This window comes from Mesoplodon mirus (assembly GCF_964341445.2).
Source record: "Mesoplodon mirus genome assembly, chromosome: 12".
Taxonomy (NCBI): Eukaryota; Metazoa; Chordata; class Mammalia; order Artiodactyla; family Ziphiidae; genus Mesoplodon; species Mesoplodon mirus.
The window spans coordinates 105,628,761-105,656,133 of NC_138988.1; the positions used below are offsets into that span (position 1 = coordinate 105,628,761).

The following is a 27,373-nucleotide window of genomic DNA, read 5'->3' on the forward strand; positions in this document are numbered from 1 at the left end:
TTCTCTACCTTCTTGAATGTATGGAACGTAGTTACAACTGTCTTAATGTCTTTGTCTACTATTTATTTAATCTGTATTATCTCTGGGTCTGATTATGTTGATAGGTTTCACCCTTCCCCCTCATTATGGAATGTATTTTCTTGCCACTTGCATGTCTGATGATTTTTGAGTGGATGTCAGACGTTATATTTTTTTTATCCTGCGGGGTGTTGGGTATTTTTGTATATTCCTTTAAATATGCTTGGGCTTTGTTCTGGGATACAGTAAGTTACTTGGAAACAGTCAGTCCTTTGGAAGCTTGCTTTCAATCTCTGTTGGGAGGCACCAGAGCAACCTTGGTTTCAGGGATATTCTTGCCTTCTGAGCACACCCAATGCACTGCGTGTTACAAGGCTTTTTCAGTCTGGTTGTAGGAACGTCGACGCTTCCTTTCCCTGTGTAAGCTCGGGGATCATTTGGTCGCTCATCATGATGCTCTCCCTCCCACCTCCCTCCCTTCCTCATGGTCAGTCCTCCATTGGAGAGGAGAGGGGACCTGCCCTCCGATCGCTGGAGCGTGCCCTCTGGGTGGGTCTCTCTCTCCTGGGAAGCTCTCTCTTCTCTGTTACTCTCCTTGGCAAACTTGGCCACCTCGACATCCCTGAGTTTTCAGCCAGGTCAGCTCGACTTGGGGAGACTGACAGGCTTTGTTTAGGTGCTTCCTTCCTGCACTGTTCCTTCTCTGGAGCACACTGGAGCCCCCTCAGGGCTCACTCCGTTTGTTTCTCTTCTCTCAGGAATCACTCTCTTGTGCTACCTGTTGTCAGTGTCTGAAAAGCATATTTTCCTTTTTGTGGCTGTTGTTGTTTAAGGCAGGAGGGTGACTCTGGTCCCTGTTAGTCCATCCCAACCAGGAGTGTGTATCCTGGATTCTGGGCTGTTCTCACTCCTGTGTCTTTAGTAACTGATGCATCCTCTTCTCCAGGTTCAGTGTGAATGCTTCTTTTCTCTCTGCTCTGCAGCTGTTGCTCTCATGTTTCCCATCTTGTGTTCTTCTCTCCCTTATTAAGTTCTTCTCTTGCTTTCCTTTCACTCTTCTCAGCATTTGCACCAGGAGGCTGGGCTTCTTCAGACCTCACCATCCATGGGATCAGACCAGAACTTTCTTCTCAAGATGGACCGACTCTGCTGGCCGTGTGTTGGCTCTGACCTTCCCATTGTCCACACTGTTTGCCTGCGTCTGTGGGTGCACAGAACTCCACTGCTGCAGCTTCACCAGCAGACATGCGGTCTTCCTCCCTCTCTTTCTCCCTCCCTTCCTATCTATCAGCAATCATCTGTGTAGTTATCTATTCATCTATCACCTACTTTTCTACTTATCATCTATCATCTATTTATTATCTATCAATCTATCTATCTATCTATCTATCTATCTATCTATCTTTCCTCTATCTACCTGTCTTTCTATCTATTGTAGACCATTTGAAATAACAATGTAGGAATGACAAGGGTCAAAAATGGAGAGATAAGGAGATGGCAGATCATGAAGGATCTTGCATGGCACGTGAAGACTTGGATTTTATACAGAAGTGTCTGGAGAAAACGTTAAAGCTTTTTAACATTGAAGTAATAGGACCAGATTCAGTTTCACGAAGACCCCTCTGGATGCAGTGTGGAGAGTGGATTTTGTCGGAACAACACCGCAGGGAGGATGATGGGGAGACTTGGTTTATTTCAGGTGAGGAATAAAGATGAACTAAGAGTGGTCCTGGAAACAGAGAGAAATCAGGAAGTATCCAAAGATGAACCCGGCGGAACTAGGGGCTGATTGGATTTGGAGGGAGACAGAGAGACGTATGAAAGATGACCCTTGTGTCTCCAGCTCCCACGGCTGTTAGAGGACCTGAATGTGGAGGGGGGGACACCCAAGTGAGAACGTATTTGGACATTTGGACGTTTACACGATGATGAGCTTGACTTTGGATCTATTGAACTTCAACTCTTTGCCACATATAATGGGAGTTGTTTGGAAGCTAACTTAGTACTGGCTTTGCAGCTCAGTAGAGACATTTGGGAGAGAAGTGGGAGCCTTCAGTTCATGAATGATGGGTCTAGATGATGTTGGGGACCCTGGAGTGGAGGTAAGTCACCCCGATGGGACAGGATCGCACGGGCAGCTCCCTCGGAAGTACTTTCCACATCTACACTCCAGTATCTTCTATCTCCAAAGACTTACAAAAACAAGATTTCTGTCATTGTCTCTCTTTGGCATTCCACCCGACACCTAGGAGAAAATTTAACAAGGGACTAAACAGATTCCACATTTATACTTGCAACTTTCACACCCACATTTTCTATCAGCTAAGGAGAAAGAAGGCTGTACAAACCACAGCCCTGCCTGAGGCTGCACGAGGCTTTAAAACCGCATGTAGGGAAACTGCTCCCCTGGTGGACAGGGCTGCGTCAAACACTGGGCCCTCCGTGACGTTTTGGAATGTTTTTACTTCTGACCCTATGACACCAAATTTCTTCATTACACAGAATGTCCTGTGATTTCCCAACACAGTAGGTATTTGAGTTTCTTGACCTATATTCTCATACTGGCCTGTCTTTCCCTATTGGCCGGGCTTAATCTTATGCATTGTTTTCTTAGTTACCAATTCATGTCAAGGTGGACTTTTTAGAACTTTGCCCAGTTTCTCAGTGCAGTGCTAGAATATGACCTTTGACTTCAAACAGGCCTTGTTTGGAGGCCAGCTCTGTGTTCACAGGCAAACTCTTGAAATTCTCTGAGATGGAGCTTCTGCTAAAACCTGAGGGTGATAATCGGTTGCCATGGCTCCGTTGCAAGGACTAAAGTTTACACACATGTGAAGTGCTCAGTCCTCATGCTTTACACTGCCACGTGTGCTCTGAGCTTTCTGAGTGACCTGTCCAGGCCTCACCAGCACTTGGTGAGAACTTGCACTTTGCAGAGGCCCCTGGGGGGGGGGAGGGGGAAGGGCACATTCAAAATGAAAAAACACGACTGGCATCCTCAGGGGATTCGCCCTAGAGTTTAGTCATCATTCCGTACTTTGCGCTTGCTGCGGTACCCACGCCCTTCCTCCATCCAGGGGAAATATTGTTAAAGTTTTTTCCAATCTTCTCGGGGCTCTGGGAGACTTCTGGTCTGTGGGGACGGGCTTCCTCTCTCCATGTTGCCATCTGGAGTTCTTTGTTCAGGTCTTGGTCAGGAAAAAACCAACACACGAACTTAGGAAAACAACGTTTGGCAGGAACTTGGCAACCATGACACACTTGTTGCCAGATTCCTTGTTCACAGCGTGGGTGGCTCAGATGGTACTTAATTAAATGCATTTTCCTCTAAATTCTCCACAGCGTGCTTATTTTTGCTGGTGGCTAATGACTGCACCATCTCTAAGGCAACCAAACTTCACAGCCCGCCGAAGAGGGAACTTGCCGTGAAAATACCACGTTCTTTTGTTAGCGCTCAGCCCCACTCCTCACCATTCTCCAGTGAGGACGGACTTAGCTCTCGTTTTTCCCACTCAGTGCTTTGTCATTCAGCACTTTCCTCCCACCGGACACACCGACACACCTGCGTAGTAAAAACGATACCTGCTATTTGGGGGCCAAGTACAGCTCATGCACTGCACTCAGGACTTCAGATTCCTGATCTAATTTAATCTCCCCAACTCTTTGAGGTGGGTATTCATATTCCCATTTAGAAGACGGAGAAAACAAGGCTCAGAGAGGCTCAGTGCTTCGGTCATTCAGCTGGGAAGTGGTTAACATGGAGAGTCATCTAAAAGATCTGGTTGCTGCCAAAGCCCGTGATCGTTCCCTCGCGCCCTGTGGACTTTATTAGGGAAAGGTTTTCAGACGGTCTCCACATAGCCCTCAACGGGCAATGCATCTCCAGAAAATGATTTATGCCTTTATTCAGGGCCACACCTCACTCCTGAGCTTTCTGTGTCCGGAACATTAGGAAGGTCATGTAGAGAGAGGGGGCAAGGCACTGCTGCCCGCCTCAGCGACTAGGTGGTACCAGGTGAAAGAGTTAAATTCATTTTTCTCATGTTTTTGAATCACCACAGAAGTTTACTTATATAGGGACATAGTTTCTTAGGCACAGCATTTTATATATATATATATATATATTTTTTTTTTTTTTTTTTTTTTTTTTTTTTTTTTTTGCGGTACCTCTCACGCGGGCCTCTCACTGTTGTGGCCTCTCCCGCTGAGGAGCACAGGCTCCGGACATGCAAGCTCAGCAGCCATGGCTCACGGGCCCAGCCGCTCCGCAGCATGTGGGATCTTCCCAGACTGGGGCACGAACCCGTGTCCCCTGCATTGGCAGGCGGACTCTCAACCACTGCGCCGCCAGGGAAGCCCCCAAGCATTTTATATATTTAAAGACAAAGGTAAAAGTTGGCTGGCAGTTGTAAACTGGAGCAAGAACAGGAGAGGAATTGGTTGGTTGCTCTTAAAAATAACTCGTGGTTTCCTACCTCAGCTGTTTCCTTGTAGGCCTGTAGGCTGGTGGGAAGGAGCATGGGTGTTAGCAGAGGACTGTATGGCACAAACAGTGTTTTTAATGCATATTTACAGCTTTGTCTGCTATGTTACACATGGACAGATTTAACTAAATACCTTATTTGGCCTTCATTTAAAAGATATTTTTCTACGTCTGGAACTTGGCAACCATTTTCTTTCTGCGTTTTAAAGATGTTATTTCACCATCTTATGGATTCCTTTTTTTTTTTTTTTTTTTTTTTTAAGTGAGTTGTAAGTACAAGGTTTGCTCCCTTGCATGTTGCTCTCACCCCTGGCTGTTTTGAAGATTCTTTTTGGTTTTGGTTTTTGACATGTTGACCTGTGATGTTTTTAGCCCAATGTAACTCAGATGCATCTAAGTGTGTTTCTCTCCTTTTGTATTTATCCTGCTTCAATTTTGTAGAGCTTCTTAAATCTGTGGGTTCATGTTTGGACCATTTGGGGAACTTCTTGGCCAATTCGTCTTCAAATATTGCTTCTGCTCCTTTTCTCTGTCCCTCCCCCTGGAACTCCAGTTACATGTATGTTACACCTTCCCACAGTGTCATGTGTTTCTTATGCTCTCATATATATTTTCCATCATTTTTTTCTCTTTGGTCAGTCTTTCTATGAACCTGTTTCCACTCATTCTCTCCACTGCTCTGCTGAGTTCCCTGCTGAGCACATCTCTGCATTCTTCACTGTGGTAATTATATATTTCATTTCTAGCATTTTATTTTTTATAGCTTTTTAAAAAATATCAGTTCTGTGTCTTTGCCACCTATTCTCTTAGCTATTAACCAGAGCTATTTAAACATTCTGTCGGATAACAGCAACACCTAGATCACCCAAGGGGCTGTTTCTATTGTCTACAAGTTTCTCCTAGTTTTCATTTATTTGGCCCTATTTACTAGCACTCCTGATAATTTATGATTGGATGCTAGATATTGTGGATAAAAATTGTATAGTCTCTGAATGATGTTATCTTTATTTTTCATGGGATTTACTTTCCTTCTAACGGGGAGTTCTATGGGCTCAGATCACCTTGGTCCCATCAGGGACTGAGACAGTCCAGGTTCCTGTGGACAGCACCATTCCTAGTCTCCCCTTGCCTCCGGGGCCCAGCCCTCAGAGGTCTCTCTTTTCTCTCTAGTACCATGAGTTTTATGGCAGCTCTGCTCAGTTTTGTGGCCTCTTAGCTGACATTCTCCTGTTGGTTCCTTGGACTCTGATTGTACACAGGTTAGGAATTGGCAAAGGCTTGGAGGTGAAGCGCACCGCAGGATGCTGTGCTCACTTCCCTGTGGTTTCCATTTTTCCAAATTCTTGGCTTCTCCAGTGCTGTTGCCTTGGGAACCCAGGACTCTGATCTGACACCCTGTGAATGCACTGAGTCTCTGCTTTCTCCACTTAGGATATAGCGAATGCTTCAGTAGGAAAAGCAAGGAAGAACGTGGTGCTCTGCTGTGGTTTCCTCTTCTCTGAGCTCTTGGTCTCTCAAGTCCTGGCTGACTCAGTTGCTGTTCATTGTCTTTCAACAACTTGTTTTGCACTTTGTCCAGATTTTATACTTGTTCTTAGCAAGATGGTTGAATTGACACAGGCTCCTCCACTAGAGCCAGAAGTGAAAGTCCTATAGCAAAAATTTTGAATTAGAAGTTTTATTTCTTTTCTCTGGTCTCTTTTAACCCACTCAGATAATGAAATACATGTTACCTGGGTCATCACACTGAAATTAGAATGAGGAAATTGGGTTCCCAGAATCCACAGGAAAGTGTTCTGTGGTGATGGCTCTTCTCACCCCAATTCCCCATCTGCAATGTGGACAGATAATACTCTCTTGTCTATTTAATTGTCAAGGCTGCTGAAATTATTTAAAGGAAGTAGAGGGAATTTTTTTCTGAAAAAAGATTTTCTTGGTAATCTGCCTCACTCTAAGTTAGTCCTGTGTGGGAACAGAGAACTGAATTCCTAAGTAAGATCCTGCTGCAACAACTAACAGCAATCCTGTGTTGTGCCTTTGTTCACCATCCATCCTCCCATCAAAGGAAACCGAAGAGGGGCGTGAGCAGATGGTAACTCCATGTGAAGCTGCAGTCAGAGCCCAACCTGTTAATATCCTGTAACATCCTTACGGGCCATGGTTTGCACAGTGTTGGGAGTGGATTTCGATGTTTTCTAAGAGGAAAGAGAAATGCATTTTGTTCCCAGAGGAGACTCTGACCTACATCATGTGTGTCCATTCAGCCACCAGCAGGAGTTAGGAGAGTAGGTCTGTGCCTGTTGGCTTGAGCACAGCTGAGCACACACACAGGTGAGTGGTCAGTGTGTACAGTCCTGGTCATCTTAGTAACCCAAAACTGAGTCAACATTTTTCTAGGTTAACCTAATTTAAAAATAACACTTTCATCTCTTATTAATAAGCTAGATATTATCCAATGTTTTGCTGTGGGCTCAGGGCCTCAGAATAAATCATGTTTTGATGATAGGCTGCTTCAAGTCCTCTGACTCATTCGGGATGGGCTGGCACAGAGCTGTGGTCTGTCCCGGGTCTCGGCTGGGGCAGGGCTCATCGAATCCTCAGTCTTGTTTATATCGCGCAAGGGGAGCTACAGAAATTCTTGTATTCCATCTGGCAAGACGCACCCTGTGGCTGGAGCAGGGGAGGGAAAAACCATTTTAAAATATTTTTTCTTTCTTCTAGTCCCACTAGGAGATTTTGTCCCATTGTTAATCCAAGTCATCAACTAGAAGGAAAGCCAGGACGTCCTGGAGATTAACCCAGGGCGGCCATGCAGTGGGGGCCTCCTCTCATCGTAAAATCTCTGCAGCTTGAGGATCAGGCCTTCTCTCTTTGATGCATTTTTTTGCATTTCAAGAGACTCTCAGAGGACCCCAGCTACTGTCATTTTGTTTTGAAATTGCATAGGTAAGAAGCAAAGAGCAGGAAGCAGCCCCTACAGAGGCCCAGCTCGGCCTCAGGGAAGCAAGGATGCTGTGAAGGATGTGAGGCCTCCAGGGACCGGTCCCCCCGTCATCCGCTCAACAGCAGGGCCGGCAGTTCCTGGACTAGGACTTGCACACACGCCAGACGCTGCCCTGGGCCTCCCTCTCTGCTGACGCACAGCACCCTGTTCCTAAGTCAGTCTTTACACACCTGCTGGGAGCCAGTGAGGGTTCTCCATCTGGGGGATGCACAAGCGTACACAGCAGAGCTGTCTTCCTTCTGCATCATGTTTCTGCCCCCGATATCCGTGCATCTGTGGACCCTGCCCACCACCTGCTCCATGCTTCTCTGCTGTGCGGGTCCTTGTCCACACGCAGCACAAACAGTCCAGTCCATCACTGTACTGAGAACTCTTGTGAGCAGACCTGTTAGTCCAGGCTTTCTTCTGGGTCACCTTTGGGCCAGTCAGCGTGGCCAGGGCAGCAAGGTGGTCTGTGTGTCATAGTCTACACAGGAGATGACTCTCGCCAGGAGGCCCTGAGTGTGGCAGGTGCAGGTGTCCTTCAGAAAGAGGTTGTCTACACGTTCTGTGGCTGGTCCAGGGTGATGAGTCTGCCCGTCCAGGGGCTGTGGAGCCATACTCGTGTTGCTAGATGGAACCATTCAACTCACTTCTCTGAGCCTCACAATGAAATGAAAAATCTTGTCCAAGTCTGGACGGTCCTCTTGTGCCAGCAGCATGGGCTAGAGTGGTCAGGGGACTCTGCTGGCCCAGAAGAGGAGGCGGGGAGCCGTTGGGCCCCAGCGTGGACAGAAGTCAGGATGGTCTTCCCGTGGGGACAAGTGAATGCATCCGGGTGACATGGAGGCGATGAGGTTGTGGGACAGGACAAGCGAAACACAGGGCACCGTGCAGGTTGGCGGTTCCTTGGAGCAGGCTGTGCTCTGCCGGCATTAGGGGCGGGGGAACCCTTCCTGGTGGGCGGTCCTGTGTGCTGCGGGACGTCTAGGATGCCCCCGGCCTCTGCTCACTAGACGCGGTAACACCCCTGCCCCCAGCCGCAAGTTGTGAGGACAAAACTGTCCCCTGAGGCCATGGTCACCCTCAGTTGAGACCCCCTGCATGGAGGGGGGCAGTCTGTGCGTAAGAAGCAAGAATTCTGTGCTTTGACGTTGTGCATCAATCAGATTCAACCCCAGACTCTTGTAAACATTCAACGAACGAACAGAAGGACGATTAGAAAGCCCCCATCCCTCCTCCTGCGTCAAGTTCACCGTGATTCTCCACGTCGGTCTTGAATAAATGTTGTCAGCTTAGATGGGACGGACAACTAATGCCTTGCTCTTTGGGGGACAGTTTCCCACCCATGCTTTTAAACTTGTCCGATCGCTTTCAGGCAAATCTTGTGTATTTGCCAGTAAACCGTGTGCACCTGGTGAATTAGTGGTGGTACACTTAAGGCCCTGGCGATATTGTCTAACACGTCTGGGAACCTCTGGTCAATGGGATTTCAGGAAAACGTTAAACAGATTCCTCCTGTTTTACTGACCAAAGTGAAACAAAATTAGGAAGAAAATCTGCTGGAGAAATCTCTGTAGCTCAAGAAGCTGCCGTGACCCGACTGAGCATGAAGAAACCCCGACACCACGTGGGCCCTGGAAGATCTGAGTTGGAAACAAACCCGGGAAAATAGATTCTGGACTCCTGACGCGGGCAGAGGCTGAGGCAGGAGGGGGCCGGGTGAGGAGGGACCCTGAGCCCTGGGGACGGAGGGGAGGCCTCCAAGCGGCTGGGTATGGGTGAGGGAGCCTGGAACAGAGGTTGCTACAGGCCAGGCCCTCCCCCTCCCCCGCCCCGAGAGCCAGGGGAGACCGGAGTCTCCTTTCCTCAACCGACCGCTGCCCTGAATTTGCACAGCGAGACCCAGAGGCTCGCCCGCAGCCTGAGAGCAGCTGGGTGCGGCCCCCTCCTCGTCCTCAGCGCCTTGCGCAGAGCCTGACCCCGAGGGCGCGGCGGAGGTGCCGGGCTGAACCAAGAGGCCTTGGGTCCCAGCAGGAGCCCCGTGCCCTCCTCCCCCAGTACACACCCTCCCCGCCCTGCAGTCCAGCCAAAGCAGCGACACGACGGACCGCTTTTCCCATTAGACGTGATTTATTGATCTCAGCGCAGCCTTTGATCTGATCGCGACGTGAGAGGAGAGAGAGGAGGGTGCATGGGGCCGGGCAGCAGGGGGACGCCAGGGACAGGCTGGGGCGGGGGGATTGGAGGCCGAGGTCGAAGACACAGCCCGCTCATGGGCCGGGGCGACGCGGGGAGCTGGACTCGCCACTGGACAGCAGAGCTTCTCGTGGGCTCGTTGAAAACTCTGAACCTCTGTATTCGGCGCTTTGGGGCATCTCGCCGTCTCCAGGTCGGGACGCTCTTCCAGGCCACCCTCTGGTGACCTTGAGTGGTGGCCCCTCTCGGTGGGTCTGCTGTCCTGGCGGGGAAGCCCAGGAGCTGACGGCTCCGGGCAGTGTTGCTTTTGTTTGATTAACAGAGACTTGGACCTTGCTGTTCTTCCTGCCTCTGCCGCAGAGGCTTCGAAGGCCCTTTGGAAACACTGCCGGCTGATTAGCTGATGATGCTAAAGGGTGACTGTCTCCTGGTGCCCGAAACCTGTCCCCTGAGATGCAAACATGCCACACAGGGGCTTGAATTGTCAAGGAAGTTGAAAAGTGTACAAATCACTTGCTGGGCAAGGCTCCCTGTCGACAAGCACAGAGGAACCCGCAGGCTGCAGGGGCACATCTGTCGCCCAGGGCTGGGGCCCGACGGGGATGAGTGATGGGCGTCTGGTCGCTCGTGGGTGCAGAGACGGGGCTCAGGCATCTCTGCTGTGTTCATGGAAAGCACTTAAAAATCCTTGAATTGGGGCTTCAATTCAAGAAAGATGAGGCAGTTTTCAAATGCATGCTTGGTTCCCTATATTTTTCTATTTGCTCATGATTTATAAATGGACCCTCCTTTCCTTCAGACAAGAGCATCTCTTGAACTCCAAACTTGTGTCAGAATCCTCCGAGCAGGGGCTTGCAGCCAGGATTGGAAGCAAGTGGGAGATAATTACAGAGCAGCATCAAAGGTGCGGTGACAGGGGATGCTGTAAATTACATCCTGGCCCTTAGCGGGGACGGTGGGGTGGGGAGTGAGGAGGGCTTCCTGCAGAGACGTGAAGGAACAGAAGGATGGGAGTGGGCACGAGCGTATGACCGTGTCAGGGTCCTGGACTCGCGGTCACCTGGGCCCGTTCACCTGCACTCAGGCAGCTACGCTCCTCCAACCGCCAGCACAGCAGACGGTGTCCTCTGTCTGGTCTACAGGACACATCCTTCCCCTTGCCCTATTCTTGACGATAAGATTATCCAGCATTGATATCAACTGTCTTCAACATCAGCTGTTACCTGGTTTGGTCCCTGGCATCTGGTTAACTGTCTGCATTTGTACAATAAACCGATTGGCTTAAGGTCTTACAGTTGACAGTGTAGGGATTTAGACAGAAGTTGAATGGGTTCACCTTGAACTACCAGCAAAAGAAAGGATTTGGTAATTTAAGTTAAGAAAAAATACAGGCATTTGCTTATGACTTTTAAAGAGAGCTAATTGTCTTAAGACCCTGTTAAGTATCCATTCACTTTCAAAAGAATAAAAATATTATTTCGTACGTTTTCCTAAATAGCTAGACATAAGTATCAAAGTCTAGTTCTATTATTTAAAGTTCAAACGGAAATTATTGTTAAAAGTCTATAAATAAGATTTTTACCAAATCACATCAAATAGTGTAAAAGTTAGGGTCATTTTAACCTTTTTTAAAATTAATTAATTTATTTATTTTTGCTGTGTTGGGTCTTCATTTCTGTGCGAGATGCTTTCTCTAGTTGCGGCGAGCGGGGTCCACTCTTCATCGCGGTGCGCGGGCCTCTCACTGTCGCGGTCTCTCTTGTTGCAGAGCACAGGCTCCAGACGCGCAGGCTCAGTAGTTGTGGCTCACGGGCCCAGTTGCTCTGCGGCATGTGGGATCTTCCCAGATCAGGGCTCGAACCCGTGTCTCCTGCATTGGCAGGCAGATTCTCAACCACTGCGCCACCAGGGAAGCCCCATTTTCACCTTTTTATTGTGTTACTAGTATCAACAGAATGGCTCAGATAAAGGTGTTGAGTTGGTTGATGTAAACATTCCAAGGACGTGAACCCCTCTGAGAATCGGATGAAAGATACAGACTTCTCAGAAAAATGCAAATGCACAGACAGCTCAGCAGACTGTTTTAAAGAGTGTCTGACCCATGAGATGTCTGATCTCAGATGCTCTGATGCTCTAGCTTGCATGTGGGTACCGGCGTGCGTTCTTCCGACCGAATGTGCGAGCTTGCTGGGGTCCGGCGGGTCCTCACAGTTCTGACACCCTCTGCCCTGTGAGAGTATCACAGCCCGCAGGGTATGGGCTCGGCCGCACAGGACGGCCCCACCCCAGACGCCGGTCACAAGCCCAGGTCGTCACCTGTGCTCCTGACCAGCTGGCTGTAGATCAGGGGCTCCCCGGACCCCCCACCTCGGGTTCAGTCAGTTTGTTAGAGCAGCTCACAGAGCTCAGAGAAACATGCGATTAACTAGATCACCCGTTTATTATAAAGGATGTGTCTCAGGAAGTAGGAGAGGTATGGGGAAGGGAGGGGGCAAGCTTCCCTGCTCTGCCCAGGTACCGCTGTCCCCAGGTGACCTCAAGTTCCCCAACCCGGGAGCTCTCCAGACCTGTCCTTTTGGGGTTTATGGAGGCTTCCTTAGATGGGCACGATTGATTAGATCACTGGCCATTGGCGACTGATTCAACCTCCGGCCCCTCCCCTGTCCCCGGGGTCAGGAGGTGAGACTGAAACTTCTATCCCTCTAATGATGGTGGGTTCTCCTGGCCACCGGCCCCCTCCTCAGATGCTTCCAAAGTCACCTCTTTAACAAGACAAAAGGCACCGTCACCAACTCAACACTCAGGAAATTCAGGTTTAGGAGCTCTGTTCCAGAATCAGGATGAAAACCAAGTATGTATTTCTTATTGTAAATCCAAGTATCATGATATGAAAAAATATATGTGGAATATTTGTGTATGGAGGGGTGTATATATCTATTTCCAAAGTGTATTTCAGGTTTCCCCATACTCTTATAATCAATATGGGTTAAAAGTTCCCATGCCTTCTCAAGTATACATGAAGCATCTGTCTGTGGTCCACAGCCTTCTTTCTCTTCTTCTTAAGGTGAAGTTCCAACACATGTGGGCAGAAGGAAATGTCAGATTGTGACCCACGGCTTGGCAGGCCGGCAAGTCCCTGGGGTCAGACTTGTGTCTGTGGGACGTCCTCCCTCAGAAAGTAGGGGGAGTAGGACGGGGCCATGAATGCAGAAGCAAGAAACGGACGCAGGCTGTGCTTCCCGCTGTTTCTCTGGTGCACAGGACGGATCGCTGGGAACAAGCTAAGGGTGCCCCCGAGGCTGGAGCTGGAGGGACCTCAGCCGTCCGGGAGCCGTGACCACCTGGGTTTCCCAGTGCCTCCGTGGAAGCCCAGGCTGCACCGTTCCTGCCTGGGGATGATGTGGAAGATTCTGAAATGTTGCTTCCTATCCTCAGGCACCGTTCTGTGCCCGTCTCTCAACTAATCTTCTGGAAGTGCTGAGTTTCCAGGCCAGAAGTGGAATGTTGGAGACTGGGCCCTGCACCAACCTGGGCTGCCCTCCCGTCCTCTGGAGCTGGATGGACACATGGCCCGGCCCCTCCTGCCCCGCGCATGCCAGGCTGGCACTGTCCCCGCGTGAGGCCCGTCGCTCTGGCGGCTTATCCCCATCTCGGCAGTGCACACCGTGGTCTGAGCAGCTCGGGGTGCTCCCTGGCTTCATTTGCTCATACCCCGCCTACTGCAGAACTGATCAAGGTCCCGTAATAAAGGCACAGATGCAGTAAGGAGAAACCTTGCTAGCGTGGATTACGAGCCGAAAGTCAAACTGTGAGATGGGAGGGATTTCTCCTCATGGACAGACAGACAGACTCACATCCCAGCTGACAGGTCTGTGGCTCGTGGGCCCCTGAGCCTGAGGCAGGCAGCAAGATGCTAAGGGAAATCAGAGCTCTTTCATCCTGAACTTACACCTGCTTTCTCCTCCGGGGAGGTGACCGTAAACCCAAAGGGGCAGGACTGGTAGGACCCCATTGAGAGGCTTCCAAACCCGAATAACAAGTGACGTATTGCCAGTGACAGTAACTGAGTTATTTTTGGCGTGGAATTTGATGGCGTTTTGTGTATGAAGAAATGTGGGCTGAATTATAGGACATTGGGATGGATTTATGGCTGCGGGGTAGCCTGAGGTATGAGAACGTGAAGCTACAGGCTGGGGTTCTGGACGCAGAGGGACCCGGAGCCCCGAGCGCTGGGCACTAGCCTTGAAGGGTCCCCACTCAGCTCTGCACTGTTTCTGGTTCCCGGACACACAGCCCCCTACCCTGGCTCCCTTGGCTGGTCCACCCCGTCCCCGAGGGCTTGGCGTTGCTCTGGTTTCTGCCTTGTTCTGACTCTGGGACAGCCTCTGACCTTTCCGACCTCGGTTTCAGCCCCCGTGGGTGAGGGGCTTTTACTAGACAAGTCACTGCCTTCCCTCTGTTCTGCTTGCCCATTTCAGGAGCGACGCTCCCCCAACTCTTCCTCGTGTCTTGGCTCTGTCCGTCCGGTTCATCCCCTCCTCGTTCCCGGGCCGACGATCTGCTGTGGGGTTTCTGCTGTGCCTTCCAGGAACCAGTCCCCAAGCAAGAGGAATGAAGACTGAGCCTCCTTAATCCCCAGGTGACATGCACGTCTGAAGCCCATTCACCCGAACACTTTCTGAACACATGGTTCTTCTTCCTTCATTTTGGAAAATTATCTTAAACTTTATTAAATTCTTAACTCTTAAGAGCATACAATGAGCTTGTTTGAGTGTAAAACCTTAATGAGGCCTCTGAGGGGCTGGGGAGGGGGTATTTCTCTTTTTGCCCGGGCACTGTGGAAACCCCAGGACTGATGAAGTCTCTCAAATGCAAACATTTCTCCACCTGTTTTGCCCAAAGTTTAATTTTTCCGAAGTTTGGCCCTGAACACAGAGACCCTAAAAGCGGAGGCGACCCAGCAAAATAAAAGTGTCGCATCCCAGGTTTGACTTCATAACAGGCTCTCTATCTTACAGTGAATGCCCGACACTCACTTTTCTTCAAGTTGTTCTTTTCAGCTAAACAGGGGACATCAGCACAGGGGGATGATTGCGCCTCCTCATTTTAACCATTTATTTCCATTTTTTCGCCTGAGGCTCAGCATTTCCAGTGCGTAGAGCACATGACAGATGCTGCTTCACTTTTCCTTTGCTCTTGGCCATTCTTTGCTAATATCCAAGGGCGTCTGGCAACAGACGTCCTCCAGGGGAGGAAAATGATGACCCTGGTGTCTTCAGAATAACAAGGATTTATCACGGTCAACACTGGAAAAGCCAGCAGCTTCACAGCCACCCCTCCAAACTAACTTCACTTGCTGAGCACAGAGAGAGCAAGTGTGTTCAGTGAAGGCAGTGACACTGACATTTACCTGGAACCTGTTACCTACGCTGTATTCCTCCCCACATCCTCGCTAGAGGAACCACAAGAAGTGACGGGGAGGAAGAGACCCAGGTACTTACCTTTCTAGCCTCCCTTGTGACCAGGGATGACATACTGGTTGCAGTGACAGATGATAAGCCCAAAGCTGCTGTGGATCTCTAGGAATGCTGCTTCTTTCCTGATAAAAGGGGGCAGATGTGGCTGATGTGGTCTTTTGGTCCTGCCTTGAATGTGAATGTGACGGTTGGAGCTGCAGCAACTGTCTTGCAACCATGAGGGAGAGGGTGAAAGAGGTGCAGAGATGTGAGTCCTGGCAATACTCAGCTGCTTACACTGAAACTTATGAAGTTGAAAACTGAGCCCTTCTTTTAAAGCTGCTCTGGTTCAGGTTTCTGTGCAGCTCAGCTTTCCTAACTGAGAACCTCTCAAATAGTTTTATTACAAGTGAATTGAATCAAGGTCCACTCTCTGCTCCTCCTCCTATTGCAGACACAAACACATACTTCTATCCATTTGTTTTAAACAGTATTTCTGGAAATCTGTGTGTCTGTCGAAGCCCACCCAGGTTCACATGGGTCAGAACGTGCTTGGTTGGAGGATTGGCGGGGTTGCCGCCCTCAGAGCCTGCAGAGGAGCTGGTGCTGCAGCCGAGAGTGGCCAGGGCTGGCAAGGAAGGCCGGTTATGGAGGGGCTGGTGTGCAGGAAAAGGCTCAGCTCGGGGCCTGCCCCGTGCTTCCTGCTCAGCCTCGCCCTCCTCGCGCCCTGCCCGCTCTTGTGCGGATTAGCGTGAGGGCTGCCCATTTAACCGTCAGAGTCTGACATGGTCAGACTTGAAAATCATGACTTTTTCCTTGTTCCAGACATGAACAAATCAACCTTGATCCTCCACTGCCACTCCCTCGCTAATAAATTAGCAGAGTTTACATAACCCACAGTCGGCAGTTTACGCTGGGCGCCACTCAACCCGATTACGTGGCTCACACCCCTCCAGGTGGAATTTTCCTTCTGTTTGTTAGTGTGTGGAGGCAGAAGCTGTGACTGTTTCTTCTGCAGGACATTTTCAGCAGTGAGCTGGTGGTAAACCTTGCTTTGAAAGGGCTGTCGCGGGGCCAGCATCCTCCTCAAGTTATCCCATTTAATTGTTGTAAGATTCCCTGGGGCTGGGTCCTATTATTTTTCCCCCTGATAGATGAGAAAAAAAAGGGCTGCAGTGTGCTGGAGTTCGGGGTCTGTGCCCGTGGCAGCATCTCCAGAGAGAGGTGGACCATAGTCCAGACCCCACTCGTCTGGGCTTTTGAGAGGTTCTGGCTCAGGTCAGGAACACGTGGTCACTGATGGAGGCACTTGGCTTTAGGATGGTGGAACCACTGAATTTTCAACATGGTGGTTGGGAGGCAAAGGGTCATGACCTGCAGGATTCATTTTTTCCAGTTTTCTCCACTGGAAAGAGAAGAGTGTGATCCATCCAGTGTAAGCAGCCACCGCGGTCCAGCTCTCCCGGCTCCCGTCAGCACAGGTGGTACCAGGGGCTGAGTTTGCTGTGGTGTCTGTTTTCCCCCCAACACCACTCCTGGTCCCGGTGGCTGAGGTTCTCATGGCATCCTGGTAGCTGGGCGCCTTTCACTGTTGCTCTGATGACACCAAAGCAGTGGTGGGCGAAGCGCTGGCTTTGGCCGTGCTTCTCCACACGCCCTGTGAAAAGCAAGTGCGCAGCAGTGTGATGGTGTCTCGTCTTGACCCTGGAGGACAGGCCCTGGGCACGTCTGGGAGAGGGATTGGGGCCCCGCCAGGCTCTCCCGGGTGCCCGTCAGCCCCAGGAGAGGCCTTGGGCGGGGGCCCCCACTGGACTGGTCCCGGTTCGCGGAACAGCGTCATTGCCTGCCAGAAAGAGGGGCAGAAAATCGTGCTTATCTAGACTTGACCCAGTGACAGATACTTTCTCCAAAATGCAGGAAATGAGCCTGTTTCTTTAAGGAAGAAAACTAAAGGTATTTATTTGCCAATGATAAACTGAGTTTTGAAGTGAAAACTAGAATTTTGGAAAACTTTTATTCACCACTCTAAGCTTTGCAGCTTCCCCAAACTTCAAGATTTTTCTAATAAGATCAGAGATAATATTAATTTGAACCAAAAACCACACTATTGCAAAAGGTTGAATGCAAAGCTGATATGAGTCCAACAACTTCCTATTAAGCTGGACATGAAAGAGATTTGCAACAATGAAAATAGGCCCCCTTTTCTTTTCTGAGAAAATTTTCTTATTAAAAAACTTTTTTGAATTTAATTTTTTTTTTTGAAAACATAGTTTTTCCTGATAAGGATATGTACATTAGCATGTAATAAATTTACTATCTTATTTTAAATGAATGAGTTAATAAATATTTAAAAACCTATCTATCTATCTAGACACATGTATATACACATATTTATAAAAGCTATTTAGGGGACCCTTAATAATTTGTAAGTGTGTAAAGGAGTCCTGAGTCCAAGAAGTTTTTTTGTTTGTTTGTTTGTTTGTTTGCGGTATGCGGGCCTCTCACTGTTGTGGCCTCTCCTGTTGTGGAGCACAGGCTCTGGACGCGCAGGCTTAGCGACCATGGCTCACGGTCCCAGCCTCACGGGTCCAGCCGCTCCGTGGCATGTGGGATCCTCCCAGACCGGGGCACGAACCTGCGTCCCCTGCATCGGCAGGTGGACTCTCAACCACTGCGCCACCAGGGAAGCCCCCAAGAAGTTTGAGAATGATGGTCGAGGAGATTGGTAGAGGACTCTTGGGGGCCTCCTAGTTCTCTTTCTTCCTCTGGTGGCTGGACACTAAAATATGATTTCCACTTTGTCATCCGGGTGGAGTTTGCTATTCCTATGGGCCCTAGTATTACAGCTGTCATTTCCTCCAAATTGTCTCCATAACATTTGGCTGAAACTGGCTCAGCCAAGAACACACACACACACACGTGGGCCTGGGTCCCTCTATCTCTGAGCCGATGTGGTGGCTGCACCCCAGCATGGCCCGGGGCAGAGTTACTTCTCTTGGGGAACTTCACACCCACCAGTGGAGCTGGTGGAGTCCACACACCCGCCCTCAGGGTTTACTGGTAGGGGATGCTGGTTTGGAACGTCTGGCACCTTTAGTGCCTTTGCTTCTCCATCAGTAAGATGGGGTGAGAGCCTGTGGCCAGCTCTTCCCCACGCTGTCTGGTGATGTCACATTGGCAGCTGGAGTTGGCCATAACTGGAGTATTTCCATCAGAGAAACTGGCAAATGCTATGGATCAGGGGTTGTGGGTTTCCACAGAACCAGTGATTACATACTTAGCTGCACATCTCTGCTTTACTCCTCATCACCTTGCAGAGAAATCAAAATAAAGCAATTCTAATAGTGCCTGGCCGTAAGTGCCCAGTGGAACCTAGGCGCTGTTATCACTGTTACCGTGCTTCCGATGCACAGGTAATTCTGACCCACACCAGAGTTTGAGAACCACCATTTTGGTGGAAAGGGTGGTTAGTCTTTGTAAAAAAACACAGGATTCCTCCCTGCCTGGGGCGTCCTCATCAGCCTCCTTCACAGCCTGGACCTGCAGGATTGGGGCAATCACGCACAGGTGGGGCTGGAGCATCTGCACCCAGCTCACTTTCCTTATTTGGGGGTGGGAGGTTGCCAGCCCCACGCAGGAAAGACTTACGGCCTGACGTGCAGACTGAAAAGTGCCTCCTTTCTTCTTTCAGCTGAGGGGTGGGTTTGGCTAAAGAAGGGCTTCTTTATGGGTGGGTGGGTGGCAGATAAGGGGAGGGCTTTGTAGAGGGAGGAGGAACTCAAGGGAAAGGGTCACAGATGCCCCCTGTGGACAGCCTTGTCCACTCCACCCCTGCTGACACACTCATGCAAGACCCCAAGAGGACCGAGCCCTCCCCAGGTCCGTCTCAGCTGTAGGACGACGTAGGGGTCTCCCAGGCTCCTTCCAGAAATATCTCAGAGGACCTTCCCACTACCTGTTCTGGAGGCAACTCCAATACCCTCAGAACTGCAGCTTTAAAAGGCTTGCCTTGAAATCAACCCAGGTACTTTCTTTCCATTTTGCTTCTTGAATCAAAGAATTGGTCTCTAGAAAAATGTTTCAGTTGCTGAACTTTGTGTATATTAACAATTTTGTGTTACACTAAACCATTAACAGAGCTTTGTTTTGTTTTCAGTGCAAAGTGAGCATTTCTGGGGTCCACACTTCAACATAGTTTCTCAAAGGTCTGAGGATGTCCTTTTGGCTGACAGGGTCCCAGAGGCAAGGTGCTCCAGACACCCCGGGTTTATCTAGGTCAGAGCTTTGCCTCCAAGCACGAAAGCTCCTATCTCATCCATCAGGCTTTCCTAGGAACCAGTGCAAACGTTTCTCTAAGTCGTTTATTGCCAAGGTTTAGACACTAGTTTACTTTTACTCATGAGTGATCTTAGGCAGATTTGATTTAAAGCCTTTTGATTCTGTTAAATCCAATTTCATTTAGGAAGAAGGAGAAAGAGGTGGGGGAGGGAGGGAAGAGGGAGAGAAAAAGAAGAATGAGGCATGCTGTCTATTTTAAAATAGTGCTTATTTAATTATGTTTTTCAGATTAATTTTTCCATTAAATGAGGAAGCACGATATTGATTTGGTTTGTGTGTGTACCGTTACTAATTGAAGTGGATACTTGTCAAGTTATTACAAGGTGAAATGTCTCTCACTAAACATATTAATCATGGATTGGAGAGGATATTTTTACGCCCTGTGCTTATTAGAAGGATGGGCGCTATCATAGTTAAATCATACACACTTAAATTGCTTTGCTCAACTCAAAGCAGCAGGCTTACATATTCTGTATGTTTTCCCCATGTTTATTTTTGTAAAAACAACACATGGATTTTTAATCTGCTTCATGTTTCTAAACGTTACATTGAATCATTTAAAATAAATCTCAAATGGGCTTTCTTCCCAGTCAAGGTGGAAACAGAGAGTGATGAATTGTTGTTAACTCCACTTCCCTGTCTTCGTGTTTATCTCTGAACCAGAAAAGGGAGATGTGTACCTAATTTTCCAAGCATTAGATGAGTTTCTTCAATTTTATCTAAGTCAATTCAAGAGAAGAAAATGTTTCTACAGCTGTAGAAGATTCTGATATTAAAATCATCCTCACTTCGGTGGCTACTGTGACTGTAGGACCTTAATCATCTTGCAGTCGTCCACCTGGGACTTTTTAAAATAACCCAAACGCCCAACTACATTTTCCACCATTATTCCTTGGTGCTAAGCTGTCTTACATTTGGACCCCGGTGAGCCCCTGACATCATCTTTCCAGTATAACTGCTTTTCCTTCACAGCAATTAAAGACATTGATGTTAGAACCGAGTAGTTGAAGGAGGTTCAAGAAAAGGATCTGGAAGTAAGACACGACAGGCTTGCACTACTGGTGAACTTGCTTGAAGATCCACACGACCGTGTCATGTTCTATTAAGAATAAGAATTCCCACCACGATGATCAATTTCAGCTTTGACGTGGCCCAAGCCAAAACTGTCTTTGAACACATTGATCAAACAAATGTCTTGGTGTTTGTATTAAAAGTTAGTTTTTTGTGTGTCCTTGGCCACCTGGTAGGGCTCGGCCCTCCTGCTTTGCTCCAGCATCTTCAGGTGACGGGGGGCTCGGCAGCCTGGGGATGGTCCCCCCAAGGCCGTGTGCGTCCTGACTCCCGAGCCCCCCACTCTCTCCTCCAGGGTTTCTTCTGCCCTGAGGTTGTCCAGGCGCCTAGCATGGTCCCTGCCTTCCTCTCCTCGGTTCCCCCGCGGTCTCAGCACTTCTCACGCAGGGACCTCCCTTCTCCTCAGGGACCGCTGCCTGCCTTGCTCTAAGCTGCCCTCTTGTCTGACTTGCTACAACCCTAGAGCAGACCCTTCACGGGCGCGTGTGTGTCCGTGGGGTGGGCGTGGCCCTTGCGGGAACTGGTGGGAAGCTGGGGCTCTCCTCTGAGGTCACCGTGCACACACACGTGTGGGGACAGCCAGAGGGCTCCTGGTCCAGTCGAGGGTTCACGGACCCCAGGTCAGCAGCCCCTGCCGGGAATTTTCACTTGGGAGAGGCTCACGCCTGATGGGACGCGGGATGCTGCTGTGTTCTTCCTGCTGCCCTGCCCTTAGGGCTTTTGAAATACTCACTGTTTTCTAAAGTGTTTGCCTCAGCTTTGTCTCTGCGATTACAGTGTAAGCTCCTTGAAGGAAGGGACAGGGGACTTAGATGACACGACAACCACTTTGACTAAACAAGGTACAGTACATGCAGTTGAACACCCATTGGCCAGGCAACATTTAAATGGGAAGCAGGGCGTGTTTGTTGCCTAAAATGACACACTTTCGGTACCAGGGCACATCTGATCCTGGATGAAGCTCGATGAGCGTGGTGGCATACTCTCTGTGATTTTAGGGAAGGGAGAGCTGGATTCCCACCCATCCCCCTCATGCCTGGAGGGGCCGACCTCCAGCCCTACCAAGATGAGGACCCAAAGGCAAGGAGGGGTTCGGCAGGTATGAGAGGGGACAGAAACAGAGGAAGGAGAGCAGGGGAAGTAGGGGACAGAGGAGGGCAGGGCAGGGGCCAGGGGCCAGCCGAGGGACCACACTGGTGCGTGGTCTCCGGATTCAGGCTCCTGAAAACTTCTTTGAGCAATTATCCATTCCTACCTTATCCATGGAGGTCATGAGACACCCCCCGTGCAGGCTGCGTGTCACCTGCTGTGGCCACTCACCTGTTAGGTCCCAGCCTCAGAACCAGGTAGATTTGCTTCTTGGTTTCCATTCGCCCTTACATTCTATTATTGCTCCTAATGCCAGTTCATATCTGCCTGGGTTTTATTTCACCATTCAGCACTGCTTTCGTGCAGCGGCCTGAGGCTAACCTCCTTAATCATCATCTGGTTGCTGTCTCTCTTTGGTGGGCGTGTCGCAATAACCTGGCCTTTGCTGCTTCTCCCGAAGAACCCCACCCTTATAAAGGCTCTGATAAGTTTCAGAAGGTCAGAGGATGAAAACCATCTTGGCAGTTGATGCATATTTGCATACGCGTTTAATTTACTTGGGGGAAAAGAGCAGCTATTACCCAAGCAAATATAATAATTGGCCTAATTAGCGATAATGCTGGAATCGGCATTTTAGGAGACTCAGAGTCAATATGTTGGGCAAATGATTGTTGCATAAGATGTTACTGTTGATGGTACCTACTTGAGCTGCTTTAATTAACTTCATTTTAATTATTAGACTCATGTTTGTTCCCTTCTGGGGCTTTGTATTTATAAGCATGTAGACAATGGCTCTTTATTAAGTATGTTGAGGGAGAGATACAACCGACAGCCAGGTGCCAGGTCCTGGATCCCAAAGTCTGGTCCTAAAGTGATGAGCTGAGCAGGGCTTGGCTCACCTTTTCTCTAAAAGGCCAAATAGCAACTGCTTCGGGCTTTGTAAACCAGGCTCAGGGGAGGCTGGTCACAGAGGCTGCCTGACAGGGGCAGGGCTGTGCACCAATAAAACATTACAAAAACCGGCCAATCGTCCAAGAGATTATAAGAACATTTCAGAAAATGGAAGTCAGTCCGTGGGGACCACGGGCTGGGCGGCTGTTTGATGTACAAGGCGGGGAACTTTGGGTCACAAACTGTTGATGTTTCCTTCGGATGCTTAGAGGCTTTTGCTTTTCTCCTCTTATTTCTCGAGTCTTAGTTCAAGAGCCAAGGTTGCTGAAGGAGGGAAGTTTCTGAAGATCCAAGTCTGTAGACTCGGCCGCAGGCCAGGCCGTGCCCCTGCCGGCTCCTGTCCGCACTTCCACGGCTGCTCTTGGGCTACAAAGGTGGGGGAGTAGTTGCTGCAGTGGCTTCGTGGACGGCCCACGAAGACCACATATTTACTTTCTGGCCCTTTACAGAAAGCGTCTGTGGGACGCTGCCGTACACAGGCAACTGCGGTCGTCTCTTGAAGGGAAATACGATGTGTGTGGTCAGCTGTGTATCATCACACACGCAATAAATACCTGTGTCACGAGTCTACTGTTCACAGATACGCCCGATAAATGTGTGAACACAAGTTATGAATTATTATGCCACCAAAGATAATCCGCATTGCGCACCTGAATTCTGTGCAGCCGCCTTGCAGCGCACGATCCCCGCAGGAGGCTCCTGCTTCACCACTGGCGGCCGCGCTGCTGGGGGTCAAGCCCACCCGTCGTCAGGACAAAAAGGCCCCAGAAGGTGCAGGAGGAATGGCCGGAGGAGGGGTGAGGAGGCCACCTGGGGACAGATTCCACATGCACATCTCACAATAAGGACTTAAATGAGCTTTTCACTCAGAGCTTTAAAGTGCGGGTGTTTGCACCGTGGACAGCAGTCTCCCTGCCTGCAAGACTTAGGGAAGCTTTGGAGAGGGCTCAGAGCCCCGTCAGTGCCCCCTCCAGGGCCTGGTGGGTCACCCACGGTTTACACCCGCTGTCATTTTCTCCCCTAGTTTTCCAGGCTTTGCTGGATGCTAATTCATTGTCCAAACATCCCCCAAAGTGGGCTTTGTAGAGTTGAGAGAGACAGCACTGCGGGGGAGCGCTGAGAGAGGCCTCGGTCACCGGCCCCCTCAGGTGAGGAGACAGGCTGGGCGCTGACTTTCCACGCGCGCTGCCCTTGGGGCCGGTTTCTGCGCCGTCAGTGGTCTTCCAAATAGAGCCCTCTTAAATAAAACATGCCAACATATGAGCCCAGGAGGATGCATCTGCCGCTCCCGGGCCCAGACGGAGGGGATGGAGCCACCTGAAAAGGCGTCGGGCACCCAGACCCTTTGCAGGGCCCCGTCCCAAAGCCCAGATGGGCCCATGCCTCCTGTAGAGGCTGCCTGCTCGGGCCTCAGAAAGGACTCACAGCACCCTTTCGGTTGCCAGAGGTCGGTGTGATGGGCGGGGCCTGGGCCGGCCCCGCAGCATCTTACGACAGGGCCTCCGTCTGTGGCGCCTTTGGGGGAGTTTCTCCACGAGAGACTCTGTGCAAGGGTCTCACCGACCTTTGCTGTCAGCCCCGTGCCCTCCCACCCCCCCGTTATTCATCTGCAGGACAGTGGGGGTCATGAAAGGGGTGGCCCAGGCCCCTTCAGGCCTGTCCTGCCTGAGCCCCCAGGGCCGTGCTGGGGGTCGGAGGCCCAAGAGGTGGGAGCTCAGACGCGGCCTATCTGCCCCAGACGAGGGACGAGATAGTAACGTGACCATTTATGCCCCTTTGTGACCACACTGCTCCTGTCGTGCCGGCCAGACGTTCTCCCCAGGTGACCAGGCAGGAGGGGGCCTCCTGGGACTGGCTTTGGGCAGCCTCTCCTCAGGGCAAGTCAGCGGCCCCGGTGGGGCCGCCTGGGCAGTGACCCCACCCCACCTGGACCCCCTCTGCCTGCTGCTCCTGCGGGCGGTGACCCAGCAGGAGAAACCGGTTAACCAGCAAAGGGGACCTTGACCCGCCTGCAGGACTGGGGAGACAAGAGTCCCTTTGGAGAGAAAAGCGCCGGGGCCCACGCTCTCCCCGTGTCTGTCTCTGTTCCGAGCGTGCGTGTGTGTGTCCGTGTGCACACGTGCCGGGGCGTCTCGAGGAGGAGCCCATGCACGTGCCCTGTGCCCCCGGTTTGCCGGCAGTGGAGGGGTTCTGAGTCTGCAGCCGCATGCCTTTCCTTCCGCCTGCAGGGGAGGTCAGCCCGTCTCAGTCCACAGGTCACGCTGCGCTTGGTGGCTGCCGCCACCTCCAGGGTTCCAGTGAGTTCACTGCTGGGCCTGGCGAGCGGCGGGGACTGTTCTGCACATGCACGTCTGCAGAAATCCCAGCCTTCTCCTCTGTGGACGGAGTGTTCTTGGCAGGAAAGACGAAGCTGTTTCTTCAGCAGCTGCTCACGTTAGTTGGCCACCTGCTCCGGGGAGGCCAGGTTTGCTGGCTTACAGGGACTGATCTGCAGTCAGGGGCTGCATTCCAGCGCGGGCAGGGCCCAGGTCTGCGCCTCAGCTCCGGGGACGCGCTATGCTGGCGGAGCGCTCGTCGTCTTCACTGCGCTTTAATGATGGGGTGAGCATGTTGGGGCCGCAGCCCAATAGGTGAGGAAAATTATTCATGGAATTCATGCACCCCGGCCCCACGTTATCACTCACACCCGCCCTCCCAGTGCTTGGGGGCCGGAGAAGTGTCAGGATGGCTCCAGGGCTGGAGACCCCAGCTTCCTGGTGAAGCAGGCATCTGGCAGAGCCCTGAGAGCACCGCTGCTAGATCTGAAGAGGTCAGCAACCTGATTTTAGGAGAAAAGCACTCCTTTTCTTCCCAGGCTGCCCTCAAGGGAAAACTGACTCAGAGCGAATTCACTTCAGGGGCTAAATTGCAGTGCCAGCAAGTAGGAGTTTTGTTTTGGTGCCCTCTTGAATTTGCTTTGTGAATTTGGAACAAAAGCCCCAAAATCTCTCTTGGTGCCCCTGCCTTCTCGGCGGGGGGTGGGGGTGCTGGCCAGAAATGCAGCGCAGGGCCACCCTGTCCTGAAGTGGGAGACACAAGCTGTGTTTCCTTCCTTTTGTACCTTGGCAGTTTAACAAAGGCATCGGGGGCAGGAGCACCAGGGCGCTTGGTTAGGATGAACTGCGTCCCAGGAACACATGCCGCTGGGCACCATGTGCATTAGGGGCGTCTAATCTGAGCAGTGACTGTCCCTCTGGGTATTTTCCTTTGGATAATTTTGATATGGAAAGGAGCGGTTTACACGGTGGGCCTAGCTTAGTCTGCTATATAGCTGTTAAAAAGAGAAAGACAAATACCGTATGCTAACACATATATTTGGAATTTAAGAAAAAAAATGTCATGAAGAACCTAGGGGTAAGACAGGAATAAAGACACAGACCTACTAGAGCATGGACTTGAGGATATGAGAAGGGGGAAGGGTAAGCTGTGACAAAGTGAGAGAGTGGCATGGACATATATACACTACCAAACGTAAAATAGATAGCTAGTGGGAAGCAGCCGCATAGCACAGGGAGATCAGCTCGGTGCTTTGTGACCACCTAGAGGGGTGGGCTAGGGAGGGTGGGAGGGAGGGAGACGCAAGAGGGAAGAGATATGGGAACAGATGTATATGTATAACTGATTCACTTTGTTATAAAGCAGAAACTAACACACCATTGTAAAGCAATTATACTCCAATGTAAAAAAAAAAAACCAAAAAACAGTTCTCTCTCATCTCTTTTTTGGGAACGGTCGTCTGCCCCAGCTTCTCTGTTACCCACTCTGCAGGGTGTGACAGCTGAGGCTGGTCACGTGGAAAAACAAAAAACAAAACAGGCTTCTCGGGTTGGGGAGAGTGATCCTATTTTATGCGGTGGGAAAAGTAAGGAGGAAGATAGGTCCTTTGAGCTACAAGAAGAGCCTGAGAGAACGTCTAGTCGAGTGCTTTTCAGCTTTCCTGCAGCCCATGGTCCTCCAACACGAGGGTGGATGCTCGGGGCAGGCGAGGCCTTGGGAGCCCCTGCTCACGCCGTCACTCCGGCCATGAAGATGGACGACGAGGCCCAGCCTTGAAACCTGCTCCAAAGTGAGCTCATCTATTTGATTTCGTCTCATTTTTATTTTTTATTTTATTTATTTTTTTTTGTGCAAGTATAAACACAATTATTTATTTTTGGTTTTATCAAGGTCATCATCATTCTATATAAACTCTTGTATTTGTTTCTTTTTTAAACATCTTTATTGGAGTATAATTGCTTTACAATGGTTCATCTCATGTTTAAAGAAGTCATTTCTGCAACTTTTTACAATTCATGTAATAGATTGATATGGTCAAATATATGCATATAAGTAATTTATAAATCGGTAAATATACATCTTCAGGGTATAGATATTCAAAGATTTTCCTGGAGGAGGGATAGACAGTTCAAAAGTTTGGAGGTCACCGTGTCAGTGGACATGTGTGGACAGCACGGCCCACTACACTAACACCCTGCTTTTGCCCCGAGGAGGCAGGAGATGAAGGGCTTTGCAGACAGGTGGCTGCTGTTCAGACGGGTGGGCGCCCAGGATGCCACCTCACACACCAGGGCCCTGCGCATCACAGCAGGCTGCCCTCTGGGCCCCGAGCTTGCACAGCTGACGCCTAAAGTGTCAGGGCCCCTCAGGAGAACTTCGGTGGGTACAGCCCCCCAGGGTGAAACTTCACACTCCAGTCCTTCCTCATCTGGCGGGTCTCGATTTCGGCTTTGCTTCTTCCTCCAGAGA

General features: G+C 50.3%; 1 long non-coding RNA gene across 1 annotated transcript in view; it reads left to right on the top strand.

Annotated features, from left to right (window-relative positions):
- LOC309814034 overlaps positions 1 to 14,429 on the top strand; it is a 73,210-nt gene extending 58,781 nt beyond the window's left edge. The window contains exon 4 of the long non-coding RNA XR_014295590.1: positions 14,162 to 14,429. This is a non-coding gene — a long non-coding RNA (uncharacterized lncRNA). The remainder of the gene's footprint in view (positions 1 to 14,161) is intronic.
- Positions 14,430 to 27,373: the final 12,944 nt, after the last annotated feature.